Source organism: Pseudophryne corroboree, chromosome 4, assembly GCF_028390025.1.
Source record: "Pseudophryne corroboree isolate aPseCor3 chromosome 4, aPseCor3.hap2, whole genome shotgun sequence".
NCBI lineage: Eukaryota > Metazoa > Chordata > Amphibia > Anura > Myobatrachidae > Pseudophryne > Pseudophryne corroboree.
In genome coordinates, this window is record NC_086447.1 from 460739310 (window position 1) to 460760838 (window position 21529).

General features: G+C 46.8%; 1 long non-coding RNA gene across 1 annotated transcript in view; it reads left to right on the forward strand.

Annotated features, from left to right (window-relative positions):
* The window catches only part of LOC134909766 (uncharacterized), a 90113-nt gene extending 83759 nt beyond the window's left edge, over positions 1-6354 (forward strand). The window contains exon 5 of the long non-coding RNA XR_010176023.1: positions 5863-6354. This is a non-coding gene — a long non-coding RNA (uncharacterized LOC134909766). The remainder of the gene's footprint in view (positions 1-5862) is intronic.
* Positions 6355-21529: the final 15175 nt, after the last annotated feature.

A 21529-nucleotide genomic window follows, 5' to 3' on the forward strand; every position in this document is an offset into this window, starting at 1 on the left:
CGATTTGAGTGGTTCAAACCAGTGTGATTTCAGGAAACTCAACAACACGTTAAGATCCCAAGGTGCCACTGGAGGCACAAAAGGGGGCTGAATATGCAGCACTCCCTTTACAAACGTCTGAACTTCAGGTAGAGAAGCCAGTTCTTTTTGAAAGAAAATGGATAGGGCCGAAATCTGGACCTTAATGGAACCCAATTTTAGGCCCAAAGTCACTCCCGACTGTAGGAAGTGAAGGAAATGGCCCAGCTGGAATTCCTCCGTAGGGGCATTCCTGGCCTTACACCAAGCAACATATTTCCGCCATATACGGTGATAATGTTGAGCCGTCACGTCCTTCCTAGCCTTTATCAGCGTAGGAATGACCTCATCCGGAATGCCTTTTTCTGCTAGGATCCGGCGTTCAACCGCCATGCCGTCAAACGCAGCCGCGGTAAGTCTTGGAACAGACAGGGCCCCTGTTGCAACAAGTCCTGTCTTAGAGGCAGAGGCCACGGGTCCTCTGTGAGCATTTCTTGCAGATCTGGATACCAAGTCCTTCTTGGCCAATCCGGAACAATGAGTATTGTTTTCACTCCTCTTTTTCTTATGATTCTCAGCACCTTGGGTATGAGAGGAAGAGGAGGAAATACATAGACCGACTGGAACACCCACAGTGTCACCAGTGCGTCCACAGCTATCGCCTGAGGGTCTCTTGACCTGGCGCAATACCTCTGTAGCTTTTTGTTGAGGCGGGATGCCATCATGTCCACCTGTGGCAGTTCCCACCGACTTGCAATCTGCGTGAAGACTTCTTGATGAAGTCCCCACTCTCCCGTGTGGAGGTCGTGCCTGCTGAGGAAGTCTGCTTCCCAGTTGTCCACTCCCGGAATGAACACTGCTGACAGTGCGCTAACGTATTTCTCCGCCCAGCGAAGAATTCTGGTGGCTTCCACCATCGCCACCCTGCTCCTTGTGCCGCCTTGTCGGTTTACATGAGCCACAGCGGTGATGTTGTCTGAATGAATCAGAACCGGTTGGTCGCGAAGCAGGGTCTCCGCTTAACGTAGGGCGTTGTATATGGCCCTTAGTTCCAGGATGTTGATGTGAAGGCAAGTCTCCTGACTTGACCACAGACCTTGGAAATTTCTTCCCTGTGTGACTGCCCCCCACCCTCGGAGGCTTGCATCCGTTGTCACCAGGACCCAGTCCTGAATGCCGAATCTGCGGCCCTCGAGAAGGTGAGCACTCTGCAGCCACCACAGGAGAGACAACCTGGCCCTGGGGGATAGGGTGATTAACCGATGCATCTGAAGATGTGATCCGGACCATTTGTCCAGTAAGTCCCATTGAAAGGTCCTCGCATGGAACCTGCCGAAGGGAATGGCCTCGTATGATGCCACCATCTTTCCCAGGACTCGAGTGCAGTGATGCACCGACACCTGTTTTGGTTTTAATAGGTTTCTGACCAGTGTCGTGAGTTCCTGAGCCTTCTCCATCGGGAGATAAACCCTCTTCTGGTCTGTGTCCAGAATCATGCCCAGGAAAGGCAGACGAGTCGTAGGAATCAACTGCGACTTTGGAATATTTAGAATCCAGCCGTGTTGTCGTAACACTTCCAGAGAACGTGCTACGCTGATCAGCAACTGCTCTCTTGACCTCGCTTTTATGAGGAGATCGTCCAAGTATGGGATAATTGTGTACCATCATTTCCGCCATTACCTTGGTAAATATTCTCGGTGCCGTGGAGAGACCAAACGGCAACGTCTGAAATTGGTAATGACAATCCTGTATCACAAATCTGAGGTACGCCTGATGAGGTGGATAAATGGGGACATGAAGGTATGCATCCTTTATGTCCAGAGACACCATAAAATCCCCCCCTTCCAGGCTTGCGATGACCGCTCTGAGCGATTCCATCTTGAACTTGAACCTTTTCAGGTATATGTTCAGGGATTTTAAATTCAATATGGGTCTGACCGAACCGTCCGGTTTCGGTACTACAAACATGGTCGAATAATAACCCCTTCCTTGTTGAAGGAGGGGAACCTTGACCACCACCTGTTGAAGATACAATTTGTGAATTGCAGTTAACACTATTTCCCTCTCGAGGGGGGGGGGGAAGCTGGCAGGGCTGATTTGAGGTATCGGTGAGGGGGCATCTCTTCGAATTCCAGCTTGTATCCCTGAGACACAATATCTATTGCCCAGGGATCCAACTGGGAGTGAACCCACTTGTGGCTGAAATTTCGGAGATGTGCCCCCCTCCGGGCCTAGCTCCGCCTGTGGAGCCCCAGCGTCATGCGGTGGATTTTGTGGAAGCCGGGGAGGACTTCTGTTCCTGGGAACTAGCTGTGTTGTGCAGCTTCTTTCCTCTGCCCCTGCCCCTGGCAAGAAAGGACGCACCTTGGACTTTCTTGCTTTTCTGTGATCGAAAGGACTGCATTTGGTAATACGGTGCTTTCTTAGGTTGTGAGGAAACATATGGCAAAAAATTTGACTTTCCAGCAGTAGCTGTGGAGACCAGGTCCGAGAGACCCTCCCCAAACAATTCCTCACCCTTGTAAGGTAAAACCTCCATGTGCCTTTTTGAGTCGGCATCACCTGTCCATTGCCGAGTCCACAGGACCCTTCTGGCAGAAATCGACATAGCATTTATTCTAGAACCCAGTAGACTAATGTCTCTTTGAGCATCTCTCATATATAGGACAGCGTCTTTTATATGCCCCAGGGTCATTAATATAGTATCCTTGTCTAAGGTATCAAGTTCCTCAGACAGGGTGTCCGTCCATGCTGCTACAGCACTACATACCCAGGCCGACGCGATCGCTGGCCTCAGTAAGGTACCTGAATGTGTATAAATGGACTTCAGGGTACCCTCTTGCTTTCTATCCGCAGCATCTTTGAGGGTAGCCATATCCTGTGACGGCAGGGCTACCCTCTTGGATAAGCGTGTTAAAGCTTTGTCTACCCTAGGGGAGGATTCCCAGCGTAACCTGTCCGTTGGCGGGAAAGGATATGCCATAAGAATCCGTTTGGAAATCTGCAGTTTTTTATCTGGAGATTCCCAAGCCTTTTCACATAACTCATTTAGCTCGCGTGAAGGGGGAAAGGTCACCACCTGCCTCTTTTCCCCATACATATGAACCCTCTTGTCAGGGACTGGGGTTTCCTCTGTGATGTGCAACACATCCTTAATTGCTATAATCATATAACGGATGGATTTAGCCAATTTTGGCTGTAACTTTGCATCATCGTAATCGACACTGGAATCAGAATCCATGTCGGTATCTGTGTCAACAATTTGGGATAGTGGGCGCTTCTGAGACCCTGATGGCCTCTGCGACATAGGATCAGGCACGGGCTGAGACCCTGACTGTCCTAAGGCTTCAGCTTTTTCCAACCTTTTATGCAAGGAATTAACATTATCATTTAAAACCTTCCACATATCCATCCAATCAGGTGTCGACGCCGTCGGCGGAGACACCACATTCATTTGCTCCCGCTCTGTTTCCACATAGCCTTCCTCATCAAACATGTCGACACAAGCGTACCGACACACCACACACACAGAGAATGCTCTTTTTGAAGACAGTTCCCCCACAAGGCCCTTTGGAGAGACAGAGAGAGAGTATGCCAGCACACACCCCAGCGCTATATAACCCAGGAATAACACAGTAAGTTAATGTTAACCCAGTAGCCGCTGTTTATATTGATTTTTGCGCCTGATTATGTGCCCCCCCTCTCTTTTTACCCTCTTCTACCGTGTATCTGCAGGGGAGAGCCTGGGGAGCTTCCTCTCAGCGGAGCTGTGGAGAAAAAATGGCGCTGGTGAGTGCTGAGGAAGAAGCCCCGCCCCCTCAGCGGCGGGCTTCTGTCCCGCTTCAATGTACAACTTTTTGGCGGGGGCTCATACATATATACAGTGCCCAACTGTATATATGCTAAACTTTTGCCAAAGAGGTCCCAATTGCTGCCCAGGGCGCCCCCCCCCCCCCCCCCCCCTGCGCCCTGCACCCATACAGTGACCGGAGTATGTGGATTATGTGAGGTGTGTGGGAGCAATGGCGCACAGCTGCAGTGCTGTGCGCTACCTCAGTGAAGACCGGAGTCTTCTGCCGCCGATTTCGAAGTCTTCTTGCTTCTCATGCTCACCCGGCTTCTGTCTTCCGGCTCTGCGAGGGGGACGGCGGCGCGGCTCTGGGATCGGACAACGAGGGTGAGATCCTGTGTACGATCCCTCTGGAGCTAATGGTGTCCAGTAGCCTAAGAAGCAGGACCTATCTTCAGAGAGTAGGGCTGCTTCTCTCCCCTCAGTCCCACGATGCAGGGAGTCTGTTGCCAGCAGAGCTCCCTGAAAATAAAAAACCTAACAAAATACTTTCTTACAGCAAGCTCAGGAGAGCTCACTGAACAGCACCCAGCTCGTCCGGGCACAGATTCAAACTGAGGTCTGGAGGAGGGACATAGAGGGAGGAGCCAGAGCACACCAGAATATAAATTATTTCTTAAAGTGCCCATGTCTCCTGCGGAGCCCGTCTATTCCCCATGGTCCTTACGGAGTCCCCAGCATCCACTAGGACGTTAGAGAAATATATCTTTGTGTGACCAATGTTAACCAGTGTGTCCAAAATGTTTATATTCATTCTTTGCATTGACACTATTTTAAACAACATTGGGGGTAATTCAGAGTTGATCGTAGCAGCAAATTTGTTAGCAGATGGACAAAACCATGGGGGTAATTCTGAGTTGATCTCAGCAGGAACTTTGTTAGAAGTTGGACAAAACCATGGTGGTCATTCCAGGTTGTTCGCTCGCAAGCTGCTTTTAGTGAATCTTAGCATAGTAAAATTGCGAACGAAAGATTAGCAGAATTGCGAATAGACACTTCTTAGCAGTTTCTGAGTAGCTCCAGACTTACTCGGCAACTGCGATCAGTTCAGTCAGTTTCGTTCCTGGTTTGACGTCACAAACACACCCAGCGTTCGCCCAGACACTCCCCCGTTTCTTCAGACACTCCCGCGTTTTTCCCAGAAACGGCAGCGTTTTTTCACACACTCCCATAAAACGGCCAGTTTCCGCCCAGAAACACCCACTTCCTGTCAATCACATTACGATCACCAGAACGAAGAAAAAACCTCGTAATGCCATGAGTAAAATACCTAACTGCATAGCAAATTTACTTGGCGCAGTCGCAGTGCGAACATTGCGCATGCGCAATTAGCGGAAAATCGCTGTGATGCGAAGAAAATTACCGAGCGAACAACTCGGAATGAGGGCCCATGTGCACTGCAGGGGAGGCAGATTTAACATGTGCAGAGAGGGTTAGATTTGGGTGTGGTGTGTTCAATCTGCAATCTAAATTGCAGTGTAAAAATAAAGCAGCCAGTATTTACCCTGCACAGAAACAAAATAACCCACCCAAATCTAACTCTTTCTGCATATGTTATATCTGTCTCCCCTGCAGTGCACATGGTTTTGCCCAACTGCTAACAAAGTTCCTGCTGCGATCAACTCAGAATTACCCCCCAGGCGTTCGCAAGGAGTTGACAGGAAGAGGGCGTTCATGGGTGGCAACTGACTGTTTTCAAGGAGTGTCTGGGAAAACACAGGAGAGACCAGGCATTTGGAGGGAGGTATTCTGATGTCAGCTCCGATCCCGATCATCGCAACGGCTGAGTTAGTCCTGGTCTGAGCAGAAACTGCACAAACTGATGTTTGTGCAGTTCTGCTACAAATGCGATCGCACACCTGCACACACTCCATACCCTCCCCCTGAAGGCGGCAACTACCTGATCTCCTGGATGCAAAAAACGCACCCTAGTGATCAGGTCTGAATTACCCCTATAGTTTTGTTTTTTTACTTCTGGGGGTGTGTCTATACAGATGGCAAGACTTCAAGACAGGCTGAAGAAGAAGATGAAGAACTAACCGCAGCATGCCATGGGGAATAGTGGATGGCCAACACTTTAATCTTTGGAGTGCACTCCACTTGAAGAACTTTCTGTTGGTTTTATAGAAGAGCAGCATGTCATGATCCAGGCTATTTCAAGTAGGAATAGGCCTGTTAATAAGTAGTGTGATATCAATGTATGTGATATCAAGATATCTGAGTGATGTATCAATGGATGTGATGCCAATGCTTCTGTGTAATATCAATGTATTTCCTGTAGGAAAATTGTCTCTCAGGGATTAATGTTACCTGGCTGCTAAGTAATAAACTGGGTAGAGTTTGCATTGATCTGCCAAGTATGGCTCTGAGTAAATAAGCTGTGCAGCTATTCACAGCATGAAACACTGGAAGGACAGTTTGTAGATAGGTTTTCCTGTGTGCTGTACTGGTCCAGGGTCACTTCTGACAAACTATGTGTTAGGTCAAACCGAGTGATAGCCATGTATCTGGCATGGTGGCATGGGGATGGGGGGGGGGGGGGGGGGGATCAATTACACATGCCAGGACACTCTCTATTGTAAAACTTCAAATTTTGGACACTAGATGTATATTGCTGAGAGGTTAGTTTATGACCTCCTTTTCTAAGGGATGTAGATTAATATGGGCCAAGACATAAGGCTTTTCTATGTATACTCTGCCAGTTGTAAAGCCAATTCCAGGTATGTTGATATAAGCCTAATTGCTGAGCTTTAAACAGTAGAGAGACAACAGAGTGTAATCCTATACCCTAAGACAGTCTGATATTCCAATGACCTTGTATCCAGCATGGAGCAGGTTAAAAATTCTTCCAATGGGAGGGGCTGAGAGGGGGTTGTAGGGGGCATAAGAGTTAGAAATGCAGGCTGTCCTGTGTCATTTATCGTGAGGCAAACAGATCAGAAGGACTTGGTTTTATAAAGTGTACCCGAGCATCACGGATAGGCCACAACCTGCCAGCCCAATTTCAGGCGCAGCTGTGTTTTATTCCTATTTTTATTTTATCAGAAATTGTATATTACTTGCTGTGACTTTTCTCTAATATGTTTGTAAACACTCTTTTCTGTAACATAAGCTTTGAAGTTTTTTACTTAAATTAAACGGGTGAGATTCAAATGAAATATCACGCCCAATTTCCTTTCTAAAATGATCTCCATTATAGCACATATTGTGCCCATAGTAATCAGGTTTAGCTGTGTAAAGGGTTGGGTGCCTCGCTACTCCGGGGGTAGCGAGCTGAAATAATGATACGACGTCCCTGAGGGCAGAAACAGAACGGGTGTGGAAAGAGGTGAAAAGAATTGAATCCCACCCATAGTATATTAATTTTAGATCTGGTGTCTGTAACTTCAAACCCAAGCCTGAGTGGCCTACGTCTACCTATTTTTTACATACGAATAACTGTGTTTGTGACAGGTAGAAGCGAAGACTACCTTGCGTTTAGACGCTAACTTCCTCTTGCAGGTGACGGTGAATGCGTTTGTGTAACCCTGTGTGTCCAAAGTGATCCCCACATCACAGGCGGCGATTCTCAGATTGGCATATCTGGAGAAGCGACCGGCAGGTCCATGACACAGGATGATAGGTGCCTATCATAATCATTCCAGATGCAGTGTTGGGTAATTAGTAGCAATGTATTTTTTGTTTGTATTAAATTCATTAAACGTTTTTCATTAATTTATATAGATCCTGCCCCTCCTGGAGATTATTAATGTGATTGAGGCCTTATTTGACTTAGTATCAAGTTTCTTTTAAAAATAAAAAAAGAAGTTTATTACATTGTAACTGATGCAGCATTTGGAGAGTTATAATTCGATATATTTTTAAGTAAATGTTAACTATGTTATTACGATATCTGAAAAATAGTAAAGCTAAGTTACAATCACGATCTTTCAAAACTCAAAAAAAAAGTTATGATGTCACAAAAAATATAACTAATCTTTTCCCCTTTGTGTCACATTAACTTTTCTCTGAATGTTTGGTATTTATCGGCAGGGGCGGTTTTAAGGTTCAGGGCGCCCCTAGGCACAACAGTAATGCCCCCTTCCCGCATTTTATTATTTTCATCGATTGGTTAGAAGCCCTCATTGGATTATAGCCAACGTAATAGAATAATAAGAAAAAGCCACTAAGCCACATTTTTTTATTTTTAAAAATATATTAGTAGGACAGCAGCTACTGGTACATTTTGGTCGGACAATACCAACACAAGCATCCAAGTGTAGCCCCCCAACAACTGCCGCCCCTAGGCACGTTGCTTACATGCCTTAGAGGAAATTCACCACTGCTTATTGAGTGATCTGATGTTAAGGGTATTAGTGCCATGTCAATATTGGGGAGCGCTGGTCTCCAAGATACATACACAGAGGGTATCCGTTTGGATGGTCGACCATGTTATGGTCGACAGTCAGGTCGACATTGACATGGTCGACACATGAATATGGTCGACACATGAAAGGTCAACACATGAACAGGTCGACATGAGTTTTTCACATTTTTTTTCTTTTGGGGAACTTTTCCATACTTTACGATCCATGTGGACTACGATTGGGAACGATAATCTGTGCTGAGCGCAGCGAGGCACCTTGCCCGAAGCATGCGAGGGGACGCGGTGCACTAATTCGGGTTCCCCGTCACTTTCCGCAGAAAACGACACCAAAAAAGTAAAAAAAACGCATGTCGACCTTTTCACGTGTCGACCTTTCATGTGTCGACCATTGGTCCATCACGACCATGCCACTGTCGACCAATAGTGGTCGACCTAATGACGGTCGACCATAACATGGTCGACCATTCATACCCGAACCACACAGAGTTATACCGGAACCACACAGAGTTGTACACAAATTAGCAGCAAGTCAAAACCATGGGGGTAATTCCAAGTTGATCGCAGCAGGAAATTTTTTAGCAGTTGGGCAAAACCATGTGCACTGCAGGGGGGGGCAGATATAACATGTGCAGAAAGAGTTAGATTTGGGTGGGTTATTTTATTTCTGTGCAGGGTAAATACTAGCTGCTTAATTTTTACACTGCAAATTAGATTGCAGATTGAACACACCACACCCAAATCTAACTCCCTCTGCACATGTTAAATCTGCCTCCCCTGCAGTGCATATGGTTTTGCCCAACTGCTAACAGAAATCCTGCTGCGATCAACTCAGAATTACCCCCCATATCCATATTCCCAGTAAGCAATAAGATGACATAAAAAGAAGCATTCATGATGTGCCATGTTATAGATCAAAGTAGCAGGTAATGAACACATTTGTAAAATTAAATATGAGATGATGACTCTCTTTCCACTCCGGGGATATTCTTGAATACACCCATAAAATTTGGAACAGTATTCAGCAGAGGTATGTTGTGTTAATAATAAATCACCTCCACCAATCAAACATTTTAGCTGCAAAAGGAAGTGGAGAATAATGAAAATGTTTGCGCCAATTTGTGTCCATATCTCTGGGTCCAGTGTCCTCCATATATACAGTATATATATAACTTTCACTCAACAGAAGGAAGCCGTAGACAACAAGCCTCTAGGCCAGAGGTTCTCAAACATTTGAGGTTTTAAGTATGTCCATGCTGGCCACAGGTGACTTAATTAGTACCCCAGTAAATTTGATTTCACCATCTGTGCTGAGCCATGGTTATACCTGAAACCTGGACCATTAGGGTGCCTTGAGGATGGTGTGTGAGAACCTCTGCTCTAGGCAATGGCTGAGAGAAAACATGGATTCAAGTGTAGGCTACTGGGAAGGAGTATAGAGCCTGTGATTCCAATAATGCAGCGGAAAGTGCTGAAAGTATGTACACAGTGGCTCCTTTATTATGTACATCTTTGTATTATTGGGTAGTAACTTCTTTATCCAAAGAACTTCCTGAATTGTATGTAGCATGGATTCCACAACTTGCACGAAACATTCCGTAGCGATTATGGTTCATGATTACATGATAGCACCATGCAGTTGCTGCAGACATGTATATATTGGTTACCTATTCAGGCCCTTATTCTGAGTCAGACTTAAATCCAAAAGCAGACAGATCCTGGAAATCTGCAAACTGCACATGCACCATAGAATGCAGTCACAGACCATGCATGCACAACAGTACCATACACACAGACGGAGAGGAGATTGAAAGTACCGGCCTCTGTGTAAAATCTGCATTTCTGGGCAGCTATCATGCAATCTCATGCGAGTGTTATGGGCATTTAGGCAGACTTTCATGCTCATTAGTGGTGTGCTGACGGAGATGGGATGTTTGTTTCACATGGATCTTTTGCATCCAGTATGAAGTAGGTATATTATGACACACCCACTCCATACCGGCTGCAGATGTGGATAGAATGACAGCAGAGCAATGCATGACGACAGATTGATACTTGCATAGATGGGTGGAGTCTCACATTATCATATGGTAGTTAGCAGGATGTCAGTGCCACACAAAAAAGCAGCTGCGCATGCATCCAACTCAGAATCAGGCCCTCATTCAGCAAACTCTTCTCATACTTGCCTACTCTCCTGGATGTCTGGGAGACTCCGTAACCTCAAGTGGGTAGCCTGGGAGAGTAGGCAAGTGCTCTGGGCAGCTGCCCACTTCCCAAGTGAAGTGGACAGTCACTCTGTGTGACCAATGATGTGATTTGTGCCAAATCACATCAGTGTCACCCCACCCACTGCCTCACAATGCAAAAAATCATGGCATTGTGTAGCAGTTGCATGGTCATGGTGATGCATTCATGCCATAACAACTCACGTGCCACCCACTTTGTTGCACAATGCCCTCCGCACCTTCCACTTTGTTGCTCCATTCCCCCTGCATAGCCGACCTGGCTGCCCTCTCCCAATTAGGCGGCCAGAAAGTTGGCATGTACAAACGCACATATTAGGGTTAATTTGTTTCAGAAGACAATTAACTAATGAAATAACAGGAATATAGCCTACTCTTGTCCAGCTCTAACTAAGGGTGTGTACACACGGTGAGATCCTTGCTATGGCCGATTTTCACTTGCGATTTCCCTTGAACTCCCTGGAGCCCAGATAGCACAGATTTTGACTAGCTTTTCTTGAGATATGGACTATGTGTGCTTACGATTTTGGCTTATGTGAGATTTTGGTTTATGTGAGATGTCATTGACATGTGAGATGAACTAGATAATACACCGATCTAGCAAGGATTGGCTTACCTGCACAGTCTATCTTTTCTTGCGATGCCGACCTGGCGGGACCGCGCATCGGGATTGAATCGGGATCGCAAGGTGACTTTCACCTTGCGATCTGTACTAACTTTTCTTGCGATTTTGACTATATAGTCAAAATCGAAAGAAAATATCTCACCGTGTGTACACACCCTAACTATTTCTCTTTATGGGAGTTACTAAAGTCTGTCCCACCCAAAATAATACTAACAAACTCTCCCAGGTTTACATTTCCTGATTTTCCAGGTATTAGGATTCAGCTACTGTAGTAGGCTGGCAAACCTTTTATTTCTGCACCACAGTTGCTGTACGTTAATAAGACTCTTAACTAATGGGAAGACCAGAACTGTCCTTAAGGAATAGAAGAACAACCACTCTCCTCTAGTTACTTACTATAGCAGTGGTTCTAAGGTCTCATCTCCAACCCTCAATATCAACAGCAGGTCATTTTTTGAGGATTTACGTCTGTGAAAGCAGGTGGCATAATTACTGACACAGCAAAATAGATTAACTCACCTGTACATAAAGAAATCCACAATCATGTAAAATTGTTCACTGTGTACATGCAATATCGTCTGTCCGGGCGTTCAAGAGAAATCATTTACGATGTTGCTTCATACGCACATTGTTCTGGTGTGTACATAGCCTTAGGGCACTTGAGGACGATGGGGGTCATTCCGAGTTGATCGCTCGCTGGCTAGTTTTCGCAGCCGTGCAAACACTATGCCGCTGCCGCCGACTGGGGAGTGTATTTTAGCTTAGCAGAAGTGCGAACGCATGTGCAGCCGAGCTCTGCAAAAACAGTTTGTGCAGTTTCTGAGTAGCTCTGAACCTACTCAGCGCTTGCGATCACTTCAGCCTATTCATGTCCTGATTTGACGTCATACACCTGCCCAGCAAACACCCAGCCACGCCTGCTTTTTTCAGACACGCCTGTGTTTTTGCAAACACTCCCTGAAAACGGTCAGTTGACACCCAGAACCTTCCTGTCAATCTTCTTGCGGTCGTCAGTGCGAACCTGTGCACAACCACAACGCTAGAACCTGTGCACAACCACAACGGGCTTTGTACCCATATGCCGCGCGTGCGCATTGCAGTGCATGCGCAGAAATGCTGATTTTTAGCCTGATCGCTGCGCTGCGAACAACGGCAGCTAGCGATCAACTCGGTATGACCCCCGATATGTGTAAATGTTGATTTACATACAGGACTAAAAGCAACACTTTAAAAATACATTCAATACACTTTAAAATGGAGCCGCTGCGGCCGCTGTAATCAATCCTTAGCCTACGTACTTTTTACACAGTTAGCGTACAAAGCCCCGTACCGTGTACGCACTTCGCATACAAACGCTGCGGTGGTCTTACAAAGTACACGCGGTGCGTACACACAAAAAGACACGCCGTGAGCACTTTGCAGCTACATGTGTGACTAGATTACATTTATATAACACTAGCAGGGAAAGAGAGACACAACACCAATTTGTTTTTCAAAGACTATGTTGGGATCTGACCCACCAACGGTTCATTACTAGCAGGGGGTTACAACAATAACAATACAATACAATAAGAAAATGGCTACAGTCAATGGTACATACGTTTGGTTTCGCCTGCGCTTCCCGGTCCGGTCCTCAGTCATCAAGGTAGATGACCTTCAGAGATTGAGAGAGTGACCTGGCCTGCAGCTGGCTTTTTATACATTTGTCCAAAACCTAACACAATGGAGACTGTAATCTCTTTGTCCATTGGACACAGGGATGGTCATTTACAGTACAGGAGAGGTCATAGGTCAGTTTGAATAGGTGGGCGCTGTCTGTTCCAGGTGCACTTGCAGATGTTCTCCTCTGGGTTCCCGCCGCATATCAAGAGCACAGTACATACAGTTAATATTTGTATTCTGCTCCTGCGCATAACTATTCGCAGGAGCGTGCGATCTTCTGCAAACCAACACCGGAATATTGCTCTTAAAATACCCTACAGCTGGATACCAAACATCACCTTATAACCTAGTTCTGTCCCCTCCTATCCTGTAAAGGTGAATCCCTTTGTTCTTATACAATTTAAACAAGTGTAACTCGCTGGTGTGGTGCAGGGTGACTATGTGTCCATTGTGCACTATTTGGATTAAATATGTAATGTGTTTTTATGGCTTTTCCATGCGATTACAAACACTACCGTAATTACTCATATCACGCGCTAATACGCAGGACCGCGGGAGCGATCATACGCAAATTGCGAATATGTGCACGCACGGCAGAACAAGTACGCGCACAGAGGCCATCTGTGTGTAGTTTGTACGTGACGTGTGTACTGCAATATTTTTCGACTTCGACATATGAGAACCACTGTACTACAGAAATCCTGAAATATAACTTACTTACTGGATATGAACAAAGTGCTAAGATAGCTTTTCAATGATATATTACCATAAAACAAAAATAAGTGGCTGTAGCAACATATATAACATTGCACACATATTGTATAGAAAGATTTATGTTATCTTTGTAGTCTTTCTTGTTTGTAACAAGTGCTCATAATATTTGTAAACAAAACATTACAGTTGTTGTGCAGAAAAATGCCAGGTGATGAAATAATTCCCATGGGATTATTGTTACCAAGATGATAATAATATCCAACAGGGAGCAACCTGGCATGTGATCTTTTACTATTTAAATTTGTGATTGCATATTAGAGGTCTCCCTTGACAGACGGCATACATCTAATTTATTCTCCTAGCAAGGTTTCACAGTCAACTGGGATGTAAGGGCATATGTGAAAACTAGCATGCTACCCTTTGGCCTGTGCATACTCTAGCACAGTGGTTCTCAAACCTGATCCTCAGAACCACACACAGTTCAGGTTTTGCATTTCACCTAGCAAGAACACAGGTATGTTCTTTACTGACACATTTTAAAATATCCACAGGTGGAGCTAATTATTTCACTTACCATTCAGTGAGGAGACCGGGAAAACATGAACTGTTTGGAGTCCTGACGACCAGTTTTGCAGAGAGGGGGAAAGTGGGTACAAATTACCTGGGTTGGGCTGCTGGAGGGGCCCCGGTCCACCAGGGATGTGCAGTGAAGTAAATGGCTCAGGAGGCACTTACTAGTACCAGTGCCAGGTTTACACACAATGTATGAACCCAAGGGTTCATGTGGGCATTATGCAAAGGTGCAGCAGTATAAACTCCTGGAAATTTGGTGAGTTTTGATCAGAGATGTGCGGAAGAGATAAGCGCCTCACCTACCATAGACTTTTTACTCCAGAGTTTTGACTATAAAAATGATTAGAATAATAAAAAGAAGATATTTCTAACATATTCTTTGTATTTTTCACATTCTTTATACAGTCAAACTCTGGTCCAAACATCAATATGACAGATAAAGGCTCTGCCTCACCCCACCACATGTCCCTGGGGTCCGCTAGCCCCACCCCAGTCTCTTTGGGAAGATGGCGCCACACATAGAAAGCACAGACTCTGGCACTGTTTGAAAGTCTTTGCACTCTAGTGGCCAGCGTCATCTTCTCAAATATGACTGGGAAGATGGCACTGGCTGCGGAACGGGACCAGCTTACTGTTCAAGTAGGTAGGAAGCGATTGCCCTCTCTAGCCCTCCCCCTGTGGAGCACGCAACAGTCCTGAAATTATTAGTAATGGCCATCGTCACGCCCCCTTTTTAAAATCAAGCCCCCTTTACACCCCTGCTGAGGACAGAGTTTAGCACAGTGCTTGTCAAATCCAGCCCTCAGAACACATTGTCACTGCATGTTTTCCAGGTCTCTCCTCACAGAATCACATGCAATAAGTAGAACCATCTGTGGATCTTTTAAAATGTGTCAAACTATAATGAATACACCTGTGCCCCAGCAAGTAGCTATGAAAATCTGCACTATTAGAGGTATATTTACTAAAGTGAGGGTTTATAGAAGTGGAGATGTTGCACATAGCAACCATTCAGATTCTTGCTATTATCTTCTAGTAGGTGATAAAGAAGTAGAATCTAATTGATTGCTATGGGCAACATCTCCACTTCTATAAACCCACACTGTAGTAAAAATAACCCCTTAGGCTGGATACAATCTTCTGGTTGGAATTAACATCTGGTAATGTATGGGAGCAAATGACAACTGACCATTGCTCCCAAACACTGGTAAACAGACAAAAATGGACGTTCAGACAAATTGGATGAATCCATTTGATTTAACCAATTTATCTGAATGACCATTTTTGTCCATTTTCCGGCTTTTGGGAACAAATGATTAATTGTCATTTGCCCCCACAAAGCCACACCCCCTGAAAGTTGGGAGGTATGGTGTACCGCTATTAACAATAAACTTATAAGCCTGATTAAGGACCTAATGTGTGGCCTAACTTCCATTCACACTGCCAACATTGCAGCATGCAGGTGCTGTGGTAGCCCCACCCACCCGCAGGAATAGTGGAATTCACTGCACAGGCGCAGTGATATCAGTAGGGTTGCTGTCACCCAGTCTGGTAACTCATGGGGGTATATTTACTAAGCTCCCGATTTTGACCGAGATGGTGTTTTTTCTTCAAAGTGTCATCTCAGATATTTACTAAACTCAAATCACGGCAGTGATGAGGGCATTCGTATTTTTTTTGAAGTCAAAGAAAAAAAATACAAATGAATACACCATCGGTCAAATACGGCTGTTATTTGATACAACTCAGTAATTTACAAAAAATTCTATTTCACAAACACTGCCGGCAATAGCCAAACACTGCCGTGAAAAAATACAAATCGTAAAAAAAAGCAGTTTTCAAATAGACCTGCTTTTTTTACCGTGTTCTGATAGGCATGCACGGATCTGTGAGATCCGTGCATGTTTATCAGTGGATAGGGGTGTGAAAGGGTTAAATTTTAAAAATAAAAATGCGTGGGGTCCCCCCTCCTAAGCAAAACCAGCCTCGGGCTCTTTGAGCCGGTCCTGGTTGAAAAAATATGGGGGGGAAAATGACTGGGGTTCCCCCATATTTGATCAACCAGCACCGGGCTCTGCGCCTGGTCCTGGCGCAAAAAATACGGGGGACAAAAAGCGTAGGGGTCCCCCGTATTTTTTGTACCAGCACCGGGCTCCACTAGTCAGAGAGATAATGCCACAGCCGGGGGACACTTTTATATAGGTCCCTGTGGCCCTGGCATTAAATCACTAACTAGTTACCCCTGGCCGGGGTACCCTGGAGGAGTGGGGACCCCTTAAATCAAGTGGGGACCCCTTAAATCAAGTGAGGTTACCCCGAAAGTAACCTCACCGGTGACAGCAAAGTTCCCACCATTGGATACAATGGAGCGCATAGGCGCAACATTGTATCTCTGCCGTGTGCAGCCTGACTGACACTACAGGAGCGCATGTATGTTAGGATACTGCAGATGGCAGAGTCTGAAATTAGGAGATAAAATATTCCCTCTGGCGCTTTCCCTTAGGGGTGCCATAAGGGCTGTTCACACGAGGCAGTTGCTTTTTACCATCCAGCAGTGTCTTTCACACACAACGGCTTTGAGTCGTGTTTAATGCTGTGCGCATGCGCAGCAGCAGGACCGGCTTGAAAAAAAAAGTGTGTGAAACCTCCCATTCACACACACGGTTCACTGCCTGCAAGGACGGCACGGCCCCAGCACGGCAGACAAATTTTTCAGTGGATATTTCCAGCTGCAACCCGGCAGCAGCGCCAGGGCCGTGCCGTGTGAATTGACACATTGCTCTGTATGTGTCTCTGCAGGATGGGCGCGGCAAAAAGCCTTCTGGTATTTTGCTGGCCGGCGCTACCCGGAGCGTGTGAAACAGCCCTTACGCTAACCTTTCCTCCACGTAGATTAAACCTAATCCTTCCTCCCCTGCAGCATAACCCTAACCCTCCCTGGGGGTGCCTAAACCTAGCCCCCCAGACTAAACCTAACCTCCCTTGCCCTGCAGCTTACCAGTGAGGATTAGCAGCGGCTGGCTCAGCAGAATTCTGTCAGTCGGCATTCCGGCATTGCATTGAGCATTCTGACTGCCGGGATGTCGAATGTCGGTATCCTGACCGCATCCCCTTCAGGTGGTGTATTCTGCTTTAAGTCTATGGTGACATGGTTGCGGGAGAGAGATCTTCTGATCTCCCTCCCTTAGCCTCCATCTGGTGTCAGCACCGATGCTACAAACTGATGCTATGCACATACACAATGCCAGATTCACTGGAGGAGTTTTTCACAAATGTAAACAGCTCTTCCAAAATGCCTGTAAAATGTGGAGTAACTTCTAGAAACAGTGACATCAGTTACAAATGCAGGATCCCTAGAAGGGGGTTTCCAAATGCAGCCCACTGTCTCCTGCTCTGCGGAACATTGGAGCAAGAGCTGGAGTCTGGGGGAGCAGCAGAAGAATCTAGTACCAATCCTAGACATATCTGTACACATTGGTCTTTTTATATACTGGATAATGTGTTGAATACAATATCAATATTTAACACTATAGATGGTTTATAGTATTTTCTGTACCAAATATATTTAATAAAAATAAAATAAATGGTCAGGAAAAGTTTAACATCCCATAATAAATAAATAAATAAATAAATAAATACACAAACAGAACCAGTAGGAGACAGAACTTCACTTTCTTAGCACATTCTTCCACCTGATGGTAAGGCTCCTGTCTCTTCTTCCTGGCAGCTACTCTCTGGTCCAGTATACCTACTGAGGGCTCAGATCTACACACACAGCAAACTTGGTAGAAAAAGCTACTCCCACTGGGCACGTGCAGCAGCTCCACTTTGTCCCTTAAATTGCATGTTGTGGTGGCAGCTCTAGTAATCGTATTTTCTCTTACGTCCTAGAGGATGCTGGGGACTCCAAAAGGACCATGGGGTATAGACGGGATCCGCAGGAGCTTGGGCACACTAAAAAGACTTTGACTGGGTGTGAACTGGCTCCTCCCCCAGACCTCAGTTAGACTTTGTGCCCAGGAGTGACTGGACACACACTAGGGGAGCTCTACTGAGTTTCTCTAGAAAGACTTTTGTTAGGTTTTTTATTTTCAGGGAGACCTGCTGGCTACAGGCTCCCTGCATCATGGGACTGAGGGGAGAGAAGTCAGACCTACTTCTTCTTAGTTAAAGGCTCTGCTTCTTAGGCTACTGGACACCATTAGCTCCAGAGGGTTCGATCACTTGGTTCGCCTAGCTGCTTGTTCCCGGAGCCGCGACGTCACCCCCCTCACAGAAGCCAGAAGAAAGAAGCCGGGTGAGTATTAGAAGAACCGAAGACATCAGACGGCAGAAGACTTCAGTAACGGAGGTACAGCGCAGCGGTAGTGCTGCGCTCCATGCTCCCACACACCAACGGCACTCACAGGGTTCAGGGCGCTGGGGGGGAGCGCCCTGGGCAGCAGTTACTGGGGTCAGAGGACTGGCAGAAATGATTATATGGTGCCCGGGCACCGTATAGAATACCCCCGCCAGTATAATAAATTTTAAATTGAGCGGGCTACAGCGTGCCTGGAAGGGGCGGGGCTTAGTCGCACATTGCTCACCAGCGCCATTTTCTCTCTCTGCACAGTGCTGCAGAGACACTGGCCCGGACCTCCAAGCTCCCTCAAGTAACAAGGGGGCACATAAAATTTGGTGCTTTTATCTTATTGTAGACAGCGCTGGACACATATATCTTTTAGTATATGGGCGCTGGGGTGTGAGCTGGCATACTCCCTCTGTGTTTCTCTCTACAGGCTTCCCTGTGGGTCTGTCCCCTTCTTTTTGGCCAGTGTGAGTGTGGGTGTGTCGGCACTACGTGTCGACATGTCTGAGGCTGAGTGTTCCTCCCCGGAGGAAGTTACTGGGGGCGCAGAGAGGGATTTGAGTATGAGTCTGTCGGCACAGCCGACTGCTGATTGGGTGACTATGCTGAGTACGCTGAATGCAAATGTGGCTTTATTGTCTAAGAGATTGGATAAATCTGATTCGCAGACACAAACATGGAGGAAATCCATGGAGGAGGCTTTATCTCAGGTACAGACCACCTCAGGGTCACAAAAGCGTTCTTTTACCCAGATGGCAGATACAGGTACTGACACGGACTCTGATTCCGATGTTGATTTCAACGAGGCTTCTTTACATCCAAGGGTTGCTAGGAGTATTCAGTACATGATTGTAGCCATCAAGGATGTTTTACATATATCTGAGGAACCTGCCGTTCCTGATACAAGGGTTTGTTTATGTAAAGGGAAAAGGCCTGAGGTAAAATTTCACCCCTCTCATGAAATGAATGCGCTTTGTGAAAAGGCTTGGGAGTCGCCTGACAAAAGGTGGCAGATTCCCAAGAAAATTTTGATGGCATATCCTTTCCCCTCTGACGACAGGGAAAAATGGGAGTCGTCTCCCCATGTGGACAAGGCTCTATTCCGATTGTCCAAGAAGGTGGCGCTTCCATCTCCCAACACGGCTGCTCTCAAAGACCCAGCGGATCGCAACCTGGAGACGACATTGAAGTCCATTTTCGTTAATACTGGTGCATTGCTCAGACCTGCTGTGGCGTCGGTATGGGTGAGTAGTGCTATTGCTAAGTGGGCTGATAATTTGGCTTCTGAAAGGGATACCCTTGATAAGGATAACATTCTTTTGAGTCTTGGATATATCAAGGGCGCTGCAGATTACCTAAAGGATGCGGCGAGGGATGTTGGCCTCTTGGGATCAAGAGCCAATGCCATGGCGGTCTCGGCCAGGAGGACGCTGTGGATTCATCAATGGAATGCTGATGCCGACTCCAAGAAGAATATGGAAGCTCTCCCTTTTAAAGGTAGTGTCTTGTTTGGTGACGGCCTTGTTGACCTGGTGTCTACCGCTACTGCGGGTAAGTTATCTTTATTTCCTTATGTTCCCACACAACAGAAAAAGGCACCCCATCAGCAGATGCAGTCCTTTCGGCCTAATAAATACAAAAGAGGAAAGGGCTCGTCCTTCCTCGCCTCAAAGGGTAGAGGAAGGGGAAAGAAGTCGCCTGCAGTGGCAGGCACCCAGGACCAAAAGTCCTCCCCCGCCTCTACCAAGTCCACCGCATGATGCTGGGGCTCCCCTGCTGGAGTCCGTACCGGTGGGGGGCCGTCTCCGATTCTTCAGTCAGGTCTGGTTTCAATCGGCCCTGGATCCTTGGGTCTTAGACATAGTGTCCCAAGGGTACAAACTGGAGTTTCAGGAGATGCCCCCCCCCGCCGCTTTTTTGTGTCGGCCTTGCCAGTTTCTCTTCCCGAAAGAGTAGTGGTAAAGGCTGCGATACAAAAGTTGTGTCAACAGAGGGTCGTTGTGCCGGTTCCCCCGTCCCAACGGGGGGAAGGGTTCTATTCGAGCCTCTTTGTCGTGCCGAAGCCGGACGGCTTGGTCATGTCAGTGTCCGGGGTCTTACCGGAACGCTGGGGCCGCGGGGCGGGCTTCACGGGCGGCTGGGCAGCGGCGGTGGAGGGCTGCGGTGCTGGGTTCAGGGGTACATGCAGCAGTAATGGCGCTGAGGGGGTCCGCTCGTGGCGGCGGGACGCCGCTGCAGCGGCTCCCTCTCGCTAAACCGTTGCCTAGGAGACCAGGGGCAGTGAGCAGCATGTTGTCAGAAAAGGTCTGCATTACTGGGCGCCGCCATGTTGGAGACCAAGTTTCTGACATAATTCCTGTTCCTAGTTTTCCAGCCAATCCAGGGAGACTTCTTCCTATAAAAGGGGGCTGGTTTAGGACAGGGACGCCAGTGCTTCAAGTTACAACCCTGTTGTAGGTGCTTTAGCCTGTGCTCCCAGGATTCCTGCTGTATTCTGGTACTTCTAACCCTGCTTTGACAGTTCTCAGTTGCTGCTGCAGTCTTGCCGTCCCTAGCCTACTGCTGCCCGTGGAGACGCTCTTGGAAAACCCGGTTCAGTAAGACCCTTTGGGCACGGACGACCCCGGGTCTCTTGCCTCGTCCTCCAAGCCACAGTCCACAGATTCTTGCTTCCAGCCAAGTCCTCGAACCACCATTCACAGTCCTCAGCTCGTTATCTCCAGCTTCATCTTTCAAGCCACAGTTTACAGTTCTCAGTCTCCAGTCACAACCCAAACTGCCGTCCACAGTTCTCAGCTCCTCTACCGCAGTTTCATCTTATAAGTCACAGTCCACGGTTCTTGTCTTCAGCCTCGTTTTTGCCCTCACTCACGGATCCACAGTTCTTTGTCTATGACCACGTTCTCAAGTCACCGTTTACCAACCTCAGTTTTATACCTCAGCTCTGTACATAATAAATACTTTCCATTGACTCTCAAACCCCGCCTACATCTTTCATTGCTCCGTGTCCCATGCAAAGGAACTATATCCAACCCCCTCATCTTGTTCTTCCACAGCCTGCTACCTCCTTGGGCAAATCTCAGCTGCCGGATCCCCAAACTTTGCTAGACGTGACAGTAAGCACTGGCCCAAT